Below are 17,304 nucleotides of genomic sequence, written 5' to 3'. Positions count from 1 at the left end.
GGCACTTACTCTGCCTCTCCGGCGGCGGGTAGGACTCCCCCCCTGCACAGTAGAGCACTATGGATCTGCTCTCTTTTATACAACATACACTTTATACACTTGCACGATTACAAACACAGCGCACTGATCACACAATGCAACATACAGCTACACAGTGTCTAGACACTACTCACACACACAGGCAAAGAAAACATACACGGGTCCAGCTCTGCCCTATCAGAACAATGGACCCCAATACACGCATACACGGGTTCACCCAGCCCACCCCCAGAGCTGCTAGCGGTTCCGCTCTATCAGAATCGATGAACTCTGTCTCTAATACAGTTTTCAGCTGCTCTATCAGCTGAACTCAGCTGCTCTATCAGCTGATCTCAGAGGTCTCTGGGTCTCTGGGTGATTTACTCTCTCGCTCTTCTTCCTCCCCCCCTGGGGGCCCCTCAGTACATACCGTATCTTCCTCCGCAGGCCAGCAGGTCTTTGTCTGTCCTAGCAGGAGGCAAGCCGAGACGAGCGGAGCTTCACTAGGAAAATCCTGGGGCGCGCTTAGGAGTCCGTTGGTCCCCTCCCTGCCCCTGCGGGGACAGAGATGGAGACGAAAAGTATCTCCTTCTCCTGCCTGGCTCGCCAAGAATGTTTTGCGGAGAAAAGAAGAAACTTCACAACTTCGTAAAAGTTGTAAAGTTCGGTATGCTTTATTACGACACGTGCCGGACGCAAGCTTCTCTAATAGGCAAGCGTACTTTTGAAGACTTCGGGTCTTCTTTTATTTCTCTCTCAAATGCATATGCATACAGTTTCACAATAAGTTCATACATATTCATTCTGCGTGACATTTAGCACTAGTTCTTCTTTATCAGAGGAATTCTTAGGTCTGGGGCAGATCGACTTTGCAGTAATTTCTGTTTTCTTTTCTCTGTCTCTTTGCTGTCTCTGGAATGCGGCCTTTCTTTCAGCTTTTGGCCCCACAGACCTCTCACCTCTTTCCGGCACTTCACTTAATTCAGAATGGATCTTCACTTCATCTCAGTATACCTGGAACCGACTGCCCCAGGGGTGGAAACACAGTCCTACCATCTGTCATGGACTGATCCAGGCTGCACTAGAAGAGGGTGAGGCTCCAGAACATTTACAATATATTGATGATATCATTGTTTGGGGGAACACGGCAATAGAAGTGTTGGAGAAAGGAGAGAAGATAATTCATATTCTCTTGGAAGCCGGATTTGCCATTAAGAAGAGCAAAGTCAAGGGACCTGCCCAAGAAATTCAGTTTTTGGGGGTGAAGTGGCAAGATGGACGGCGTCAGATTCCTGCGGATGTTATTAACAAAATCACTGCTATGTCCCCACCAACTGATAAGAAAGAAACACAAGCTTTCTTAGGTGCTGTATGTTTCTGGAGGATGCACATCCCTGAGTATAGTCAGATTGTGAGACCCCTTTATCTGGTTACCCGCAAGAAGAACAACTTCCATTGGGGCCCTGAGCAGCAGCAAGCTTTCAACCAGATCAAGCAGGAGATCGCTCATGCTGTAGCCCTTGGTCCAGTCAGGACGGGACCAGATGTGAAGAACATGCTCTACTCTGCAGCCGGGAGCCATGGTCTGTCCTGGAGCCTTTGGCAGAAGGTGCCTGGCGAGACCCGAGGCCGACCATTGGGATTTTGGAGTCGGAGCTACAGGGGGTCTGAAGATAACTATACCCCAATAGAAAAGGAAATCTTGGCCGCCTATGAAGGAGTCCAAGCCGCCTCGGAGGTGATTGGTACAGAGGCACAACTCCTTCTGGCACCCCGACTACCAGTGCTGGGATAGATGTTCAGAGCAAAGGTTCCCTCTACCCACCATGCCACCAGTGCTACTTGGAGTAAGTGGATTGCCCTCATTACGCAGCGCGCTCGAATTGGGAAGTTAAATCACCCTGGGATCCTGGAAATAATTACAAATTGGCCCGAAGGTGAAAGCTTTAGTGTCGCGGATGAGGAGCAAGAGCCAGTGACCCGGGTTGAGGAAGCTCCGCCATACAATCAGTTACCAGCAGAAGAAACGCGTTACGCTCTATTCACCAATGGTTCTTGTCGCGTCATAGGGATGAAACGGAGGTGGAAAGCAGCTGTATGGAGTCCCACTCGACGGGTTGCAGAGGCTACTGAAGGAAAAGGCGAATCCAGTCAATTTGCTGAAATCAAAGCTATTCAACTGGCCCAAGGAATTGCAGAGAGAGAGAAGTGGCCAAGGCTCTATTTGTATACCGATTCTTGGATGGTAGCCAACGCTCTATGGGGATGGCTGAAGAGATGGAAAGAGGTGAACTGGCAGCGAAGAGGAAAACCAATTTAGGCTGCGGAAGAGTGGAAAGATATCGCTACTCAGTTAGAGAAGTTACCTGTGAAGGTTTGCCATGTAGATGCCCATGTCCCCAGAAGTAGAGCTAATGAAGAGAAGCAAAACAACCAGCAAGTACATCAGGCTGCAAAGATAGGGGAGTTGAAGATAGATCTCGACTGGGAGCATAAGGGAGAGTTATTCTTAGCACGCTGGGCCCATGATGCCTCAGGCCACCAGGGTAGAGATGCCACCTATAAGTGGGCACGAGACCGAGGGGTGGATCTAACCATGGACAGTATCTCTCAGATTATTCGTGACTGTGAGACGTGTGCTGCCATTAAGCAGGCCAAGCGGGTGAAGCCCCTCTGGTATAGGGGGCGGTGGTCTAAGTACAAATACGGGGAGGCCTGGCAGATTGATTACATCACACTGCCTCAGACCCGCCAGGGCAAGCGCTATGTACTTACCATGGTAGAAGCCACCACGGGATGGTTGGAAACCTATCCTGTGTCTCATGCCACAGCCCGTAACACTATCTTGGGCCTTGAAAAGCAGGTCCTTTGGAGGCACGGTACTCCCGAGAGAATTGAGTCGGATAATGGGACTCATTTTAAAAACAATCTTATTAATACTTGGGCTAGGGAACATGGCATCGAGTGGATATACCATATCCCCTATCATGCACCAGCTGCAGGGAAGGTGGAAAGGTATAATGGATTGTTAAAAACCACCTTAAAAGCATTGGGTGGGGGGTCTTTAAAAAACTGGGAGCAGCATTTAGCAAAGGCTACCTGGTTAGTTAACACTCGAGGTTCCACCAACTAAGCGGGTCCTGCTCAGTCTGAGCTCCTTAATATAGTAGATGGGGATAAAACCCCAGTGGCCCATGTCAGAGGTTTGTTGGGAAAGACAGTATGGATCAACCCTGCCTCAAGTACAGACAAACCCATCCATGGGATTGTCTTTGCTCAAGGACCAGGTTATACATTGTGGATAATGCAGAAAGGAACAACACGGTGTGTACCTCAAGGAGACCTGATTGTGGGATGAGACTCATATATGAATGTCATTGTTTGTTGAATGTGAGACAGAAGGAAACTGTAAGTGTCAAAGGTCTGAGCAAGTAAGATGAGAGGAATGCGTAAGTGTCAAAGGTGTGAGTAAGTGAAATGAAAGTTTTTATTGTACATTCACGATATGGGATAAGGGGTGGAGTGTCGTGGGTTGACAGCCTTTATCCCAATATCGTGTGTTGTGTCTGGCAGCTGTGCCTTTTCTCTCTTCCCCCCCCACCGGCCGTCTTGCTGCGGCGGGGCGGGGAAGAGAGGGGGGGAGTGTTTGACCAGGCCTTTTTGCTTTTGGCTTTTTGCTGCTTGGCTTGGCTAGCCGCTTTGCTTGCTTGCTTTCTGCTTTTTGCGCTGTTTTTTTTTCTTTTCTTTTGTTCCCTCTTTCTTACCCTCCCCTGAAGATACTGGACCGGCTCCGGACCTGACCTGAGACGTCCAGGACACCTGGAGCTTGCAAGAGAAGCCTGGTGCCCTCACAACACAGTCTGTTTCTTTCCTTTTCTTGTGTTGGGGAGTGTTCTTTTGTTACTTGTAAATAAATAGGTTTTGTTTTCCACTTTGCTCCTCCGAGAAATTCCTTCCCGAACCCGGTGTTGGGGAAGGGTGGTTGGAGGTTTGTTTTGTTTGGGGGGCTCCCTTTTGGAGATTTCCCCTAATTTGTCCTAAACCAGGACAATTAACTATCCCCACTTCCTTTCCGTTTATTTGACATAGTTGCACCCCTTATCACAAATCCTTTCATGGTTCTTTGGGTTTTGTCTTCAACATCTGGAGTCGTTTTTATATGACTGTTCCTTGATCCCCTTTTGAGTAAGGGTAATATTATTGTTTTGCATAACTTCTGTTTTGTCAGCCTTGCAGAGCTGAGCTGGCATTGTGCTTGCATTTCTTGGGACTTCTGTTTCCAAGAGGTACATCCTTAATCAGTTTCTCCAAGGCTGTTTTGTTCTACTGTCCTTGACAAGAGTAAATGTTGTTCTGTTCTCCTGTCCTTGTCTCAGTGCTCGCCCCGCATGAGGCGTCTGCAACTCCCCCAAACTATGGGCCTGGGGTGGGCAAGTGTTCCTGGGGAACAGGGATGGGACAGCTGGGCTGGATGGACCAAAGGGATGTTCCATTCCATGTCACACCATGATCAGCAGTCATCTGAGAGAAGCGGGGGTACATGGGAGGTAGGGAATAATTTCTTTTTTAAGACATTTTTCTTTCATAACAGCACTTACACATGCAGAATCCTTGCAAGCCACAAGGTGGTTAAACATTTTCTGCTAGTAGGAGATTTCCTGTGGATTTGCTTTTCTTCTGTGGCTTTTTCTTTTTGTGGCTGGTTTGTTTGTGGGGTTTTTGTGTTGTTGTGGGTGGGTCTTGCTTTGGGTTTTTTGATTTGGTTTGAGTTTTTCATTTTTTCATTGTGTTGGGGTTTTACCCTATTGAAATGACTTTCTTTTGAAGCATACATATTTTCTGCCCTTTCTTGTGGCTTGCTTGGCACCTGATGGCAAGATAAATTTACCCAAATCAGTCATCTTGCCCAATTACATTTTGCAGTCACCATTAATGAGATAAGTTCAGTCCCAGACTCCCTGCAATTTGGCAGCATCCACAAAGGAATTGAAAATACATTTCATGCCCTTTTAGAGATGATAGAAATATTCCACAGTGGTGGCCAAGGGCTGGTCACTGAGGGATGTCACCAGGGTGTGGCTGCCAAGAGGACTCTGTACCATGGATGACATTTGACCCTCATTGTTCAGCCAAATTCCCACCCAGCCCATGTTCCACTCTTTCAGCCCAGCTCTCTCCAGTCTGGCTCTGAGGAGACCACAGCAGACCCTGTCCCAGGCCTGGCTGAAGTCTGGGCACACAACATCCCCTCCTTTTCCCTCCCACATGGGTTCTGCAGTCCCTGCCCAGTCCTGCCAGTGCCTGGAATGGCTGCAGGAGGATTTGCCACATCCCCTTCCCTGCTGAGCCTGACCAGGTTGTGACTCTCCCAGTCCCCCTCCCTGCCCTGTTTGCAGACTGGTTCCATGTCTGCCCTTGCCAAGTGCCCAGGACCCTCTGGGATGGCTCTGGCCTTTCCAAGGGGTTTGAGAGAGGTCCCACAGTGACGCTGCCCAGCCTTCTCAACAGCCCTGACACCAAAGGCCTTTTCCACATCCCTCAGTGCCAGCTCAGTGCCCAGAACACAGCACAGCCCTGTCAGGTCCTCGGGCTGGTTCAGAAGGGAGGCAGCTCTGATTTCTGCCCACAGACCCTCACTCTATCCAATGTCCCTTTGTACACTCCATGGCTGCCCTGAGCATTTTTTCCTGGGAGCCTCCCTGCCTGGGATATTTCTCTCTGTGCAGTCCTCACCACAGCCCAGCAAAAGATTCAGGTGTTTGCCCAGAGGACGTTACTATCAGAGTGAAGTGGCCTCAAGGCACTGTTTGTGCCACTGGAATTGTGCCACCTCCGGGTGCTGCTGATGGTGTTTGTGTTCACTGGGGTTCATCTCCTCTCACACACATGATGCACTGCTGAGATCTCCTCAGCACAGAGCAAACATGGCCTGCTGGCATGGTCACTTGGTGTCCCTCTGTGCAGGGACAAACAACCTCCTGCAGGTGGGGAGAGGCCAGTGCTGGCAATGGTGGTTGCAGGGGCTGGTGTGGGACAATTGCCCTGGTGCACCTTCCCAGGCTGCCCCAGAACAAAGACACGGCCCAGGCCCTGCTCTGCTGCTGCCTCAGGTCCATGCCAGGAGCTCTGGCTGTGCCAGGACACTGCTGTGAGCCCCCCGTGCACACTCCCCTCCTGTCCCAGGCACTGGGCTCAGCTGTGCCAGGGCATTCCTGGAGCACATTGCTGACAGCAGCTCTGGAGGGGAGCGAAGCCTCCCTGCCCTGCCCTCAGGAGATGCCCTTTGCTGCTGGAGCTGCTGGGCTGGAGCCCAGCTGTGTCCCAGCAGTGCCCACGGCCTGGCCCTGCCTGTGGCCACAGCAGGGACAGGCATCAGGACAGTGACCAAGCTGCCAGAGCACTCTGGCCTTACAGCCACAGCCGGGCTGGCAAGGACAGGGTGCAGTTGGACAGAGCAGATGTGGGAAGAGCCAGGGCCATTGTCCCTGGCTGTGCTGCTGTGCTGGGAGTCTCTACCCTCCACCTCTGCTCACAGGCACTGCCCCTGCAGGGAAAGAAAACGGCTCAGGAAGAATTCCGGGCATACAGGTCAGGGCAAGCACTTGTTTTTATTTAAATCTCAAGGGAAAAAGCCTCTTGCAAGTTTTCATATTTCAAAAGAAGGTAGATATTAATGTAGAAATGCTAAGTGCTGTACTGCAGTATTTTGTAAAAAACATAACAACAGTAGAAAAAAGTTACCAAATAAAGACAGAGACATAGGGGAAAAAGGATGAGATTCTAAAGAGTTACATTCTGAAGGCTCTGCATCAGAAAATGGTTCTGAAATGCTTATGAAAATACAGTACGATCAATTTTCTCAGGGCCTCCTTGAGCTCCTGGTTCCTCAGGCTGTAGATGAGTGGGTTCAGGGCCGGAGGCACCACTGAGTACAGAAGTGACAGGGCTAGATCCAGAGATGGGGAGGAGATGGAGGGGGGCTTCAGGTAGGCAAAAAAGCCAGTGCTGAGAAACAGGGAGACCACAGCTAGGTGAGGGAGGCAGATGGAAAAGGCTTTGTGCCGTCCCTGCTCAGAGGGGATCCTCAGCACAGCCCTGAAGATCTGCATATAGGAGAAAACAATGAACACAAAACAAGCAGAGAATAGAAGAGCACTTAGCACAAGAAGCCCAAGTTCTCTGAGGTAGGATTTGCAGCAGGAGAGTGTGAGGATCTGTGGGATTTCACAGAAGAACTGGCCCAGGGCATTGCCATGGCACCAGGGCAGGGCAAATGTATTGGTTGAGTGCAGCAGAGCATTGACAAAGGCACTGGCCCAGGCAGCTGCTGCCATGTGGGCACAAGCTCTGCTGCCCAGGACGGTCCCGTAGTGCAGGGGTTTGCAGATGGACACGTAGCGGTCGTAGCACATGATGGTCAGGAGGGAAAGTTCTGCTGAGATGAAGAACAGAAAGAAAAAGAGCTGAGCAGCACATCCAGTGTAGGAGATGTTCCTGGTGTCCCAGAGGGAATTGTGCATGGCTTTGGGGACAGTGGTGCAGATCATGCCCAGGTCACTGAGGGCCAGGTTGAGCAGGAAGAAGAACATGGGTGTGTGCAGGTGGTGGCCGCAGGCTACGGCGCTGATGATGAGGCCGTTGCCCAGGAGGGCAGCCAGGGAGATGCCCAGCAAGAGGCAGAAGTGCAGGAGCTGCAGGTGCCGCGTGTCTGCCAATGCCAGCAGGAGGAAGTGCCTGATGGAGCTGCTGTTCGACATTCCTAACTCTGGGCATTGTGGACTGTAGAAACAAGACATTGAAAAGCTGAGACCAAGCTCTTGCAATAAACCCTATAGGGTTATTTTAGGAATTCCCTCAAAACTACTTTTCTACCTGTGGGGAAACGTCACTCAATATATTTATTTTGAGCTTGGGTGTTGCCTTCTGGATCAATGCAGGCGACCTGGTTCTGAGGTACAGCTCGACAGCCCTCTCTCTAGGGCCGTTCGGGCCAATGACATACGCAGACACCAATGTGGTGGACGGTCAAAAGGCGTTTATTACTTCTTCTCATGGGGTCTTATAGTCTTAGGGGTCTCTACGTCAAAAAGGGGTTTGTCCTTCTTACCTATGGTTAGTAGGGAATGGAAAAGTACTGGGTAAGGGATGGAAAGTTACTGGCTCCAGTGGGGCAACATTCCTATTGTTAGTGGGACCACATTCCTATGTTAATTTCTTATCTATGAGTACCTGAGGGTCTTATCTATGGGGAACCGAGGGTCCTGGCTTTCCGTGATATCGCGAAATCTTCCGCAGCGCCTCTTCCCTAGCTACCACATCTCCCCCTCCCTTTTCACAAATGAATGAGGTAGTCGTGTACATAGATACTGAATTGAGGTATAAGGTTGTAACTTGACAAGGGAAAGGGATTTTGGGAAACCTGAGTAAGCTTTTGCCAGACAAGTTTGGAAAATCTTGTGACTGGCAGTGTTCTTTGGTTGAATTCCCTGGTTGAATTCACAGCAGTTGTCGTCGCCCTATGAACAGGATGTTGGTCTGTTCCAGGCGACTCTGAACGAACGAGACCAACTTGTTCAGCAGGCATGGTCCGAAGGTGACTGTTAGAAACAGCATCGCCAATGGACCTATCAGGGCAGAAATCAAAGTGGTTAGCCATGGTGATTGATTGAACCAGGACTTGTACCAGCTCTGTTGGGCCTCCCTGTCTTTCTGCCTCTGGGCCAGTCTGTTTCGGAGTTCTGCCATGGAGTCTCTCACAACTCCCGTGTGATCTGCATAGAAACAGCACTCTTCTTTCAAGGCGGCACACAGGCCCCCTTGCTGCATGAACGGGAGGTCCAGGCCCCGCCTGTTCTGCAAGACCACTTCTGAGAGTGAGGAGACTGACTTCTCTAGATAGGAGATGGATTTCTCAATCCTCTGCAGGTCTTCGTCAATCGTTGCCTGCAGTTGTGACAGTCCTTGGTGCTGGGTCGCTAGGGCTGAGACACCCGTGGCCGTTCCTGCTGCTCCCAGGCCGAGCAGCATTGCGATAGTTATACCTGTCATTATTTCTCTTTTGTGGATCCGGCTGGGTCCCTCAAGAAGATGGTACATCTCTTCGTCTGAGTGGTACAAGACCCTAGGAACAATCAGAACTTGGACACAGAAGTCGTTAGAGTCATTGAATTTGGGAAGGAACACACAAGGACTCACTCCGGATCGCTGGCAAACCCACATCCCCGATGCGGATGGGACTGCCCACTTATTGTTTTTCCTATTCGGCCTGCCAATTTTGGTGCAGATGTTACCTCCCCGCTTAGCTAGGGTTGAATTGCCAAAGCATCTGCCTCGGCCTGTGACTTGACTCAGGGTGATTCCTTTGCGAGGGGTGTCCCATCTGCACTGGTGAGGGGCGTCGGCTGTGGAATAACTGAAGGGAGTGTTTAAAGCGACTCCTTCGTAAAAGGGGGGTTTGACATCGTAACAAAGCCAGCAGGATTCAGTTAGGTTAGGGTTGGATTCGTTCAGGGATACAAAGGTAGCCTCTAACATACGAAGGATTGGGTCTGCGTCTGACTCGGTTAAGCGACTCATCTGAAAGGTTTCCGCTTGACCGGTCGGGACATTGCTGACCCCTGTGGGTAAGGTTTTGGGGTAGGTTATGTTTCTCCCTTTCGGCACGCTTTTAATCACTTTGTTGGGTCTGACTGCTCGGGGTGCTGACGGCTGAAGCCTGATAATTTGCACGTTCACCCTCTCTTTTGACCCTTGAAGGACCACTGTCCACGTTCTGCCTGTGGCCCAGCTAGGGTGGTCTGGCTGCAAGACCGTCATGTTGTAATCAGTGCATGCCCGAAAGTTAGGGATTTTAATTTGGTTTCGTTGGGGGTTTTTGCGAAAGAAGAAGGGTATTTTGCAGCCGATGGGTGCCCAGGTGAACTGTAAGAATTTGTCTGGCTCTTGTGGATCCCACCCAGGCCCCGACGGTCTGGCATCTGTGACTATGGTTTCGCAGCCCCAGTGCCCACAATATCCCCACCCTGGGTGATTGCAGTAGCTTTTCCCAGGGTTTGAAGCTGGGCACCAGTAGGATAGGTACATGTGTGTGACGTGTGGGGAATAAGGGTTTACCCTTGGCTGTCCTGGAAACAGGTCGGTGATGCGGAGCACGAAGGATGGGGTGTTTGGTGTGGTGATTTCTCTGAGTACTTTGCCACTACTAAGGTGTTGCATGACCCACCTGAAGGGCTGATGGGGGTAGTGATCTGGGCTGGCTTGCCCTCTGGCGACAAGCCCCAACAGCAAAATCACACAGAAACACCCTTGGTGCTTGGGTCTCACCCGTGCGGGTCTCTTGGGTGCTGCCTGACGGCTTGGTGGTCTGTCACTTTCATCTGGAACCGGGATGTACGCGTCACAAGGACGTCCCACGAGCAGATCCTGTAAACAAAGACTCGCAATTCTCGTCAGTCTCATTCTGCTCGCTATGAAGGTCCGGTTTAATCGACTTAAGTGGACACTACATTATTTTGCCGTCTTTTTTGACAGCTGCGTACCCTTGCCCCGTGAGCATCAGCCTCCAACCCCATTCCCACTCACCTAGCTCGTTTCTAATTTCCACCTGTGGGCCCTCTTCTAGCGTTCGGATGGCCCAGTGTTTTTAGATGGGACTGTTTGTTTCATCTCCCCATGGGAATTGATTCAGTGCCAGCAAAGAGGTTGCCAGCATAGGTGCCTGATCTCCTGGGGGAATGGCATTGGCAAAGCCCTCTGCTTTTGCCAACACTTCTATCTTGGTTTTCAGGGTCTGGTTTGCTCTCTCGACTATGGCCTGCCCGGTACTGTTATATGGGATGCCTTGCACTAACGTGATGCCCCTTTTCGAGGCGAATTCCTGTACTTGTTTGGAGGTGAAATTGGAGCCATTGTCCATTTTGATCTGCTTGGGGATACCAAGCCAAGCCATGGCTGTCAGTCAGCGCTGAATTGTGGCTTTGGAGTTAGTTTTGGGGATCACAAATACAGGGGTGTTCCATGGGCTGGTGGAGGGTTCTACGTGACCCTTTTGCAGTTCGCGGTCGACCAGTTCCTGCAAAGCTGCCATTCGAGGCTCTGTCAGGGGCCACTGCTCAAGCCATACAGCGTCTGATGATTTCCAAGTCAATTTGATTGGCAGCGGGGGGTGTACGGCAGTGGCCCTCAGGATAAATTTCAAATTTATCGAAATCCGAGCATGGAAAGGACGTCTCGTTTCCCCTGGGGCCGGGATGCTTGGAGTGAGGGTGCTGCCAGGGAAAGCTATGCCGGCTGGAGACAGCTCGCTGAGTTGCTGCCCTTCCCCAGAAGCCTGGGCTAACGCAGTCGTCCTGCCACTCCTGCTTAAATACAATCCGCCCCGCTCCATGAAAAAGCATGCGGCTTATTTGCATAATATCAAAAGTGAGCAGATCGTTATTGCTAGAAAGGTCATCCACAAGAGTGGGTACTACAGCTGAGTTGACCCCTATTTCTGAAGTCGCTTTGGCTTCTTTTGGGTTAACTGGGGTATATGCCCTTTGTTGGTTCCCCTGCACTCCGGCAACCCCCAACGGGAAAGTGTGCTTGGAGGCTGCCGGTGCCCGGACCCCACAGGCTGCTTTTATTTTTCCCCAGTTGGTGAGTTTGTGTTGCGATTGTTTCCCGATATTGTTTAAAGCTTTATTCGGTTTCGCTCGAAACCGCATTAATTCTGCTCTCTCGGTTTCCGAGTCCCAGCCGGACTCGGTCGGCTCTTCCGAGCTGTCTGAGCAGCTGTTACTTGACTCTGAGGCGGAAGCTCACTGCCGGTACACTTCCAGCGCTCCGTGCCGTTTTGTTCGGCTTCGACCTCTCTCCTTCCTTTGGGGGTGGTGCCGCTCCCTCCCCCTTGGGTCCCCCCGCCTCCTGGCGGGGGAGGTCCTTACCCTATAAGGACCTAATTTGAATAGAGCGCTCTGGTTGTTCTTACGCTCCTCCGCGGGGGCCGCCCCTTCTCCCCGCTCGCCTCCTCATGCGTTGTTAAGCAGGCTGACTCCGTTTCCTCCCCCCCGCCTCCTCCCTTCCGCCCTTGCCATGTGGTTCGGCGCCATTTTCAAACGCACATGGCGGGGGCGAGTTTTTATCGATCCTGGTGGGGTCCGACAATCCGGCCTCGTCCCGCGCCTCCTCCGCGAGTCCCTGCCAGAAGCATCGCGCACGCTGCTCTGCCTCCTGCACTGGATCGGCGACCGGCGGGGAAGAGACGGATAGAGAAACCGTGGTTTTTTCGGATGGTTCTGCGGGGGGGCTAGGACCCGGCGGGCTCCGCAGGAAGGTTGGGGGGTCCCCTGGGGGTTCCGGGGGGTCTCCTGGGGGCTCCGGGGGGTCTGGGCTCGGGCTCGGGAAGGGGTGGAACGTGCCCGGCCCCCGCATATTCCCGCCTTCAATCCGATCGCTCTCAGAGGCGGCCTGCGTCGCGGCCCCCACCCCCGGCTTTGGTGTAGCTAATAAACGTGTACGCGCAGCTTCCCGTGTCTCCTGTTCTTCTGACATCTTGCGTAGGGCCTCTTCTACTTTCCCCCACGCTTTGCGGTTTTTACCACTGCCTGCGGACTTAGAGTCCTCTGCTGAGGCGGCAGTGCACTTCTCCCGCGCTTCCGAATATATTTACCGGACGTTCGATCGTCCCCAGCTCTAAGAGCCTTGCAATAGCAAGATTAGAGTTCCTGAGCTCACCTTTAATTCCCCATTGCTCATGAGCCTGACTTACGACCTTCGCTGTGGATTCCATGGTCCACGCTGGTCCGGAGGCATCCCTCCCAATGTGGTCAGGCCTGCTGCCACAGCCGCTGTCCTCTGTCCAGGAGAATCCCCGTTCCCTGGGCCCAGATCGGCTCCCGGGTTTCGGGCATCAGATGTTTCCTTCTGGATCAAGGCAGGCGACCTGGTTGTGAGGATCAGCATGGCAACCCAAACTCTCCAGGGCCGCTCGGGCCAATGACACACGCAGACATCAATATGATGGACGGTCTAAAGGCGTTTATTACTTCTCTCGTGGGGTTTTATTGTCTAAGGGGTTCTCTACGTCAAAAGGGGGTTTGTCCTTCTTATCTATGGTTAGTAAAGAATGGAAAAGTACTGGGTAAGGAATGGAAAGTCACTAGCACTACTGTTAGTGGGGCCACATTCCTACTGTTAGTGGGGCCACATTCCTAGGGTAATCTCTTATCTTAGAGGAACAGGGGGTCCTGGCTTTCTGTGACATCGCGAGATCTTCCGGAGCGCCTTTCCCTATCTACCACACGGAAAGCTCTAGAAAAGGTTCAGATTGCAATGTCCACAAGACAGGCCAACTGATGCCGGCCTGACCTGCCATTCAAATTTATCATTCTAGGTAAGTTGCCACACCTCCATGGAATTATTTTCCAGTGGAAGGAAAAACAAACACCTAAGGCAAAGGACACACTAAAAAAGGACCGGGACCAGAGGGACCCTCTCTTGATCATAGAATGGGTTTTCCTCAGTCACAAGTACGGGAGCAAACCCAAGGGGACTGAACAGTTGTGAACTGTGGCAAACAGATGTAACACACATACAGTCTTTCAGACAGCAGAAATATGTTCATGTTAGTGTAGATACCTTTTCTGGAGCGGTCTATGCTTCTGCCCACACAGGAGAATCATCTATTGATGCTATTAAGCACCTCTTACAGGCTTTTTCTTTCATGGGCATCCCCAAGGAGCTGAAAACTGATAATGGGCCTGCTTATAAATCCAAGGAATTCGGGAGCTTCCTGCAGCAATGGGGAGTAGAGCACAAAACTGGAATCCCCTACTCCCCTACAGGTCAAGCCATTGTAGAAAGAACTCACCGTGATATTAAAAGGGTCCTGGACCAGCAACAACAGGTTCTGAAGGTGGAACCTCCCCACATCCGGTTATCCAGGGCGCTATTCACAATCAATTTTCTGAATTGTTCTTTTGACAGCCTGAACCCACCCATCCTACGCCACTTTGGGGGGAGCAGTCATAGGTCAATGAAAGAAAAACCTCCGGTTTTAGTAAAGGACCCTGAGACTTGGAAAATGGTGGGACCTTACAAATTGGTTACTTGGGGACGTGGATATGCCTGTGTGTCCACCCCCTCTGGTTTAAGTTGGGTTCCTTCCAAATGGGTAAAGCCCTATGTTCCCAAGGTCTCAGAGAAATCTACAGAAGCACCCCAGGTTGCTCATGCTGCCTGGAGAAGAAAACGCCGCGCGCGTTCTCTGGAGGAAATTCCATTTAAACCTCCTATCTGGAATAGTTTATAATATATGTTTGTTTCAAGTTTTTGTACCAGTTTAGATCCCACTGCTCGTGTGTAGCCTCGAGACGCCATGAGACCGAGCCTGCTTCTCGTCCTACTTGTGATCATCCCACCTGTGACCTCCTGCATAGTCCCTCAGCCCAAACCACATATGGACTACCTTGACAAAGGCTCCCGGACATCAACAGCAAAACTGACAACTGGCTGAATGGACTGTTCAAAGGCTGGGGACTCTCGGGCTGGTTGGGATCTATTCTGAAAACCGTGTTTTTAGTGCTGTTTATTTTAGTTATAGTTATTGTAGTTTTTAGCATTGTTTTTGGACTAATAAAATGCATGGTTCTCAAGTTAATTTCAAGCTCATCTCCCCCTCCTGAAGTCTACCATTTGGAAGCCCTCAGTGCTCCAATGGATGACCTGGAAGCCTCAGTGGAAAACACTGACCCTCCTGTAGAGGAAGAACTGATTTACCAACCATGGTTTGGCAATCATTCTGCACCACAAACACAGTCCTCTTCTTTTTAAACAAAACTAGGGGGAGATGTTGTGGTGTGCTGTAATGTCCCATTTTGGCCTTCCAGGTCATTCCCCCAGGTGTGCCTATACCTCTCTCCCTTCCCCCTTACCCCCATGCTGAGTGAGTCCTGTCAATCAGGCTTAACATTCCAGCAAGGCGTCGTGTGGTTGGTCAAGTTCAAAGGATGCCCCTATGCCCAGAGGTCATTGGCCTGTCTGGGTGTCATCTTCCCCTGAGACCCTGCCCCTCTCACCTGGTTGGTGGCTCACCTGTACCTCCCCTCCCCCTGTCCCTAAGCATAAAAGGTGAATGAGACCATGCGGCCGGAATTCTGTTGGAGCAGTTGCTGACGTTCAGACCTCTGTAACCATGGAATAAACCTCTGGACATTAAACCCTCCAGCAGAATCATCTCCTTTTTCTCTTCACCATCGCCTGAAGCCATTCCTCCTGAGGTAAACGGGGTTCCTAACAAGCCTGGACTTGTTCAGTGCCCAGCTGCAATCTCCAGCAAGCCAAGGTATCTCTGGGGTGACACACCGCAGTTGCTGCCTTTGGCCCGGCAGCGAGGGTCAGACTGGCCTAGGCACAATCAAACTGGTAATATTGGGAGCCCTTTTTCCAAACACCAATGACACAGCACAGTGACACAGCACAGTGCTCCCACTGACACCAGTAACACATCCCAGTGCTCCCAGTGACACATCCCAGCACTCCCAGTGACACCAGTGACACATCCCAGTGCTCCCAGTAACACCAGTGACACCAGTAACACATCCCAGTGCTCCCAGTAACACCAGTAACACAGCACAGCGCTCCCACTGACACCAGTAACACATCCCAGTGCTCCCAGTGACACCAGTGACACCAGTTCGGCTCATCCCAGCGCTCCCAGTGACACCAGTGACACATCTCAGTGCTCCCAGTGAAACCAGTGACACATCCAGTGCTCCCAGTAACACATCCCAGCGCTCCCAGTGACACCAGTTCGGCTCATCCCAGCGCTCCCAGTGACAGCAGTGACACATCCCAGTGCTCCCAGTAACACCAGTAACACAGCACAGTGCTCCCAGTGACACCAGTAACACAGCACAGTCCATTCCAGTCCTCCCAGTAACTCCAGTAACACGGCACAGCCCATCCCAGTGCTCCCAGTAAAACCAGTACGGCCCTCCAGCAAGCCCAAAACCCCCAGCAAGCCCAACCCTTGACTCCCAGTGACACATCCCAGTGCTCCCAGTGACACCAGTAACACATCCCAGTGCTCCCAGTGACACCAGTGACACATCCCAGCGCTCCCAGTGACACCAGTGACACATCCCAGCGCTCCCAGTAACACCAGTAACACACATCCCAGCGCTCCCAGTGACACCAGTGACACATCCCAGTGCTCCCAGTAACACCAGTAACACATCCCAGTGCTCCCAGTAACACCAGTAACAGAGCACAGTGCTCCCAGTGACACCAGTGACACATCCCAGTGCTCCCAGTAACACCAGTAACACAGCACAGTGCTCCCAGTGCCACCAGTTCGGCTCATCTCAGCGCTCCCAGCGCTCCCAGTGCCCCGGCGCTGCCTCTCCCAGTGCTCCCAGTGCGGGCGTGCCCGTGACTCACAGCGCCGGCAGCCGCAACAACAGCGGGGGGAACTGGGGGGAACTGGGAGGGACTGGGGGGAACTGGGATGGACTGGAAGGGACTGGGAAGAACTGGGAGGGACTGGGGGGAACTGGGAGGGACTGGAGGGACTGGGGGAACTGGGGGGAACTGGGAGGGACTGGGAAGAACTGGGAGGGACTGGGATGGACTGGGAGGGACTGAGGGGGACTGGGGGGACTGGGGGGGGTGGGGAGGGACTGGGAGGGACTGGGAGGGACTGGGATGGACTGGGAGGGACTGGGAGGGACTGGGGGGAACTGGGAGGGACTGGGAGGGACTGGAATGGACTGGGAGGGACTGGGAGGGACTGGGGGGAACTGGGAGGGACTGGGAGGAACTGGGAGGGACTGGGGGGAACTGGGATGGACTGGGAGGGACTGGGAGGGATTATTTTGATTGATTTTATTGCTCGATTGATTTTATTGTGTGGATTGGTTTTATTGCTCAATCTAATTTATTGACTTATTTATTTTATTGTTTGATTTATTTAATGGATTTATTTTATTGTTTGATTTGTTTTATTGTTCGATTGATTTTATTGTTGGATTGACTTTATTGTTCAATTTATCGATTGATTTTATTGTTTGATTGATTTTATTGTTCGATTCAATTTATTGATTGATTTAAATTATTGTTTGATTGATTTTATTGATTTATTTTAGTGTTTGATTTGTTTATTTCGATTGATTTTATTGTTCAATTGATTTTATTGTTTGGATTGATTTTATTGTTCAATTTATTTATCGATTGATTTTATCGATTGATTTATTTTATCGGTTGATTTTATTGTTCGATTGATTTTATTGTTCGATTTAATTTATCGAT

The sequence above is a fragment of the Melospiza melodia genome, unplaced genomic scaffold (genome assembly GCF_035770615.1).
Source record: "Melospiza melodia melodia isolate bMelMel2 unplaced genomic scaffold, bMelMel2.pri scaffold_18, whole genome shotgun sequence".
Classification (NCBI taxonomy): Eukaryota; Metazoa; Chordata; class Aves; order Passeriformes; family Passerellidae; genus Melospiza; species Melospiza melodia.
Note: the sequence above shows the minus strand (reverse complement) of the source record.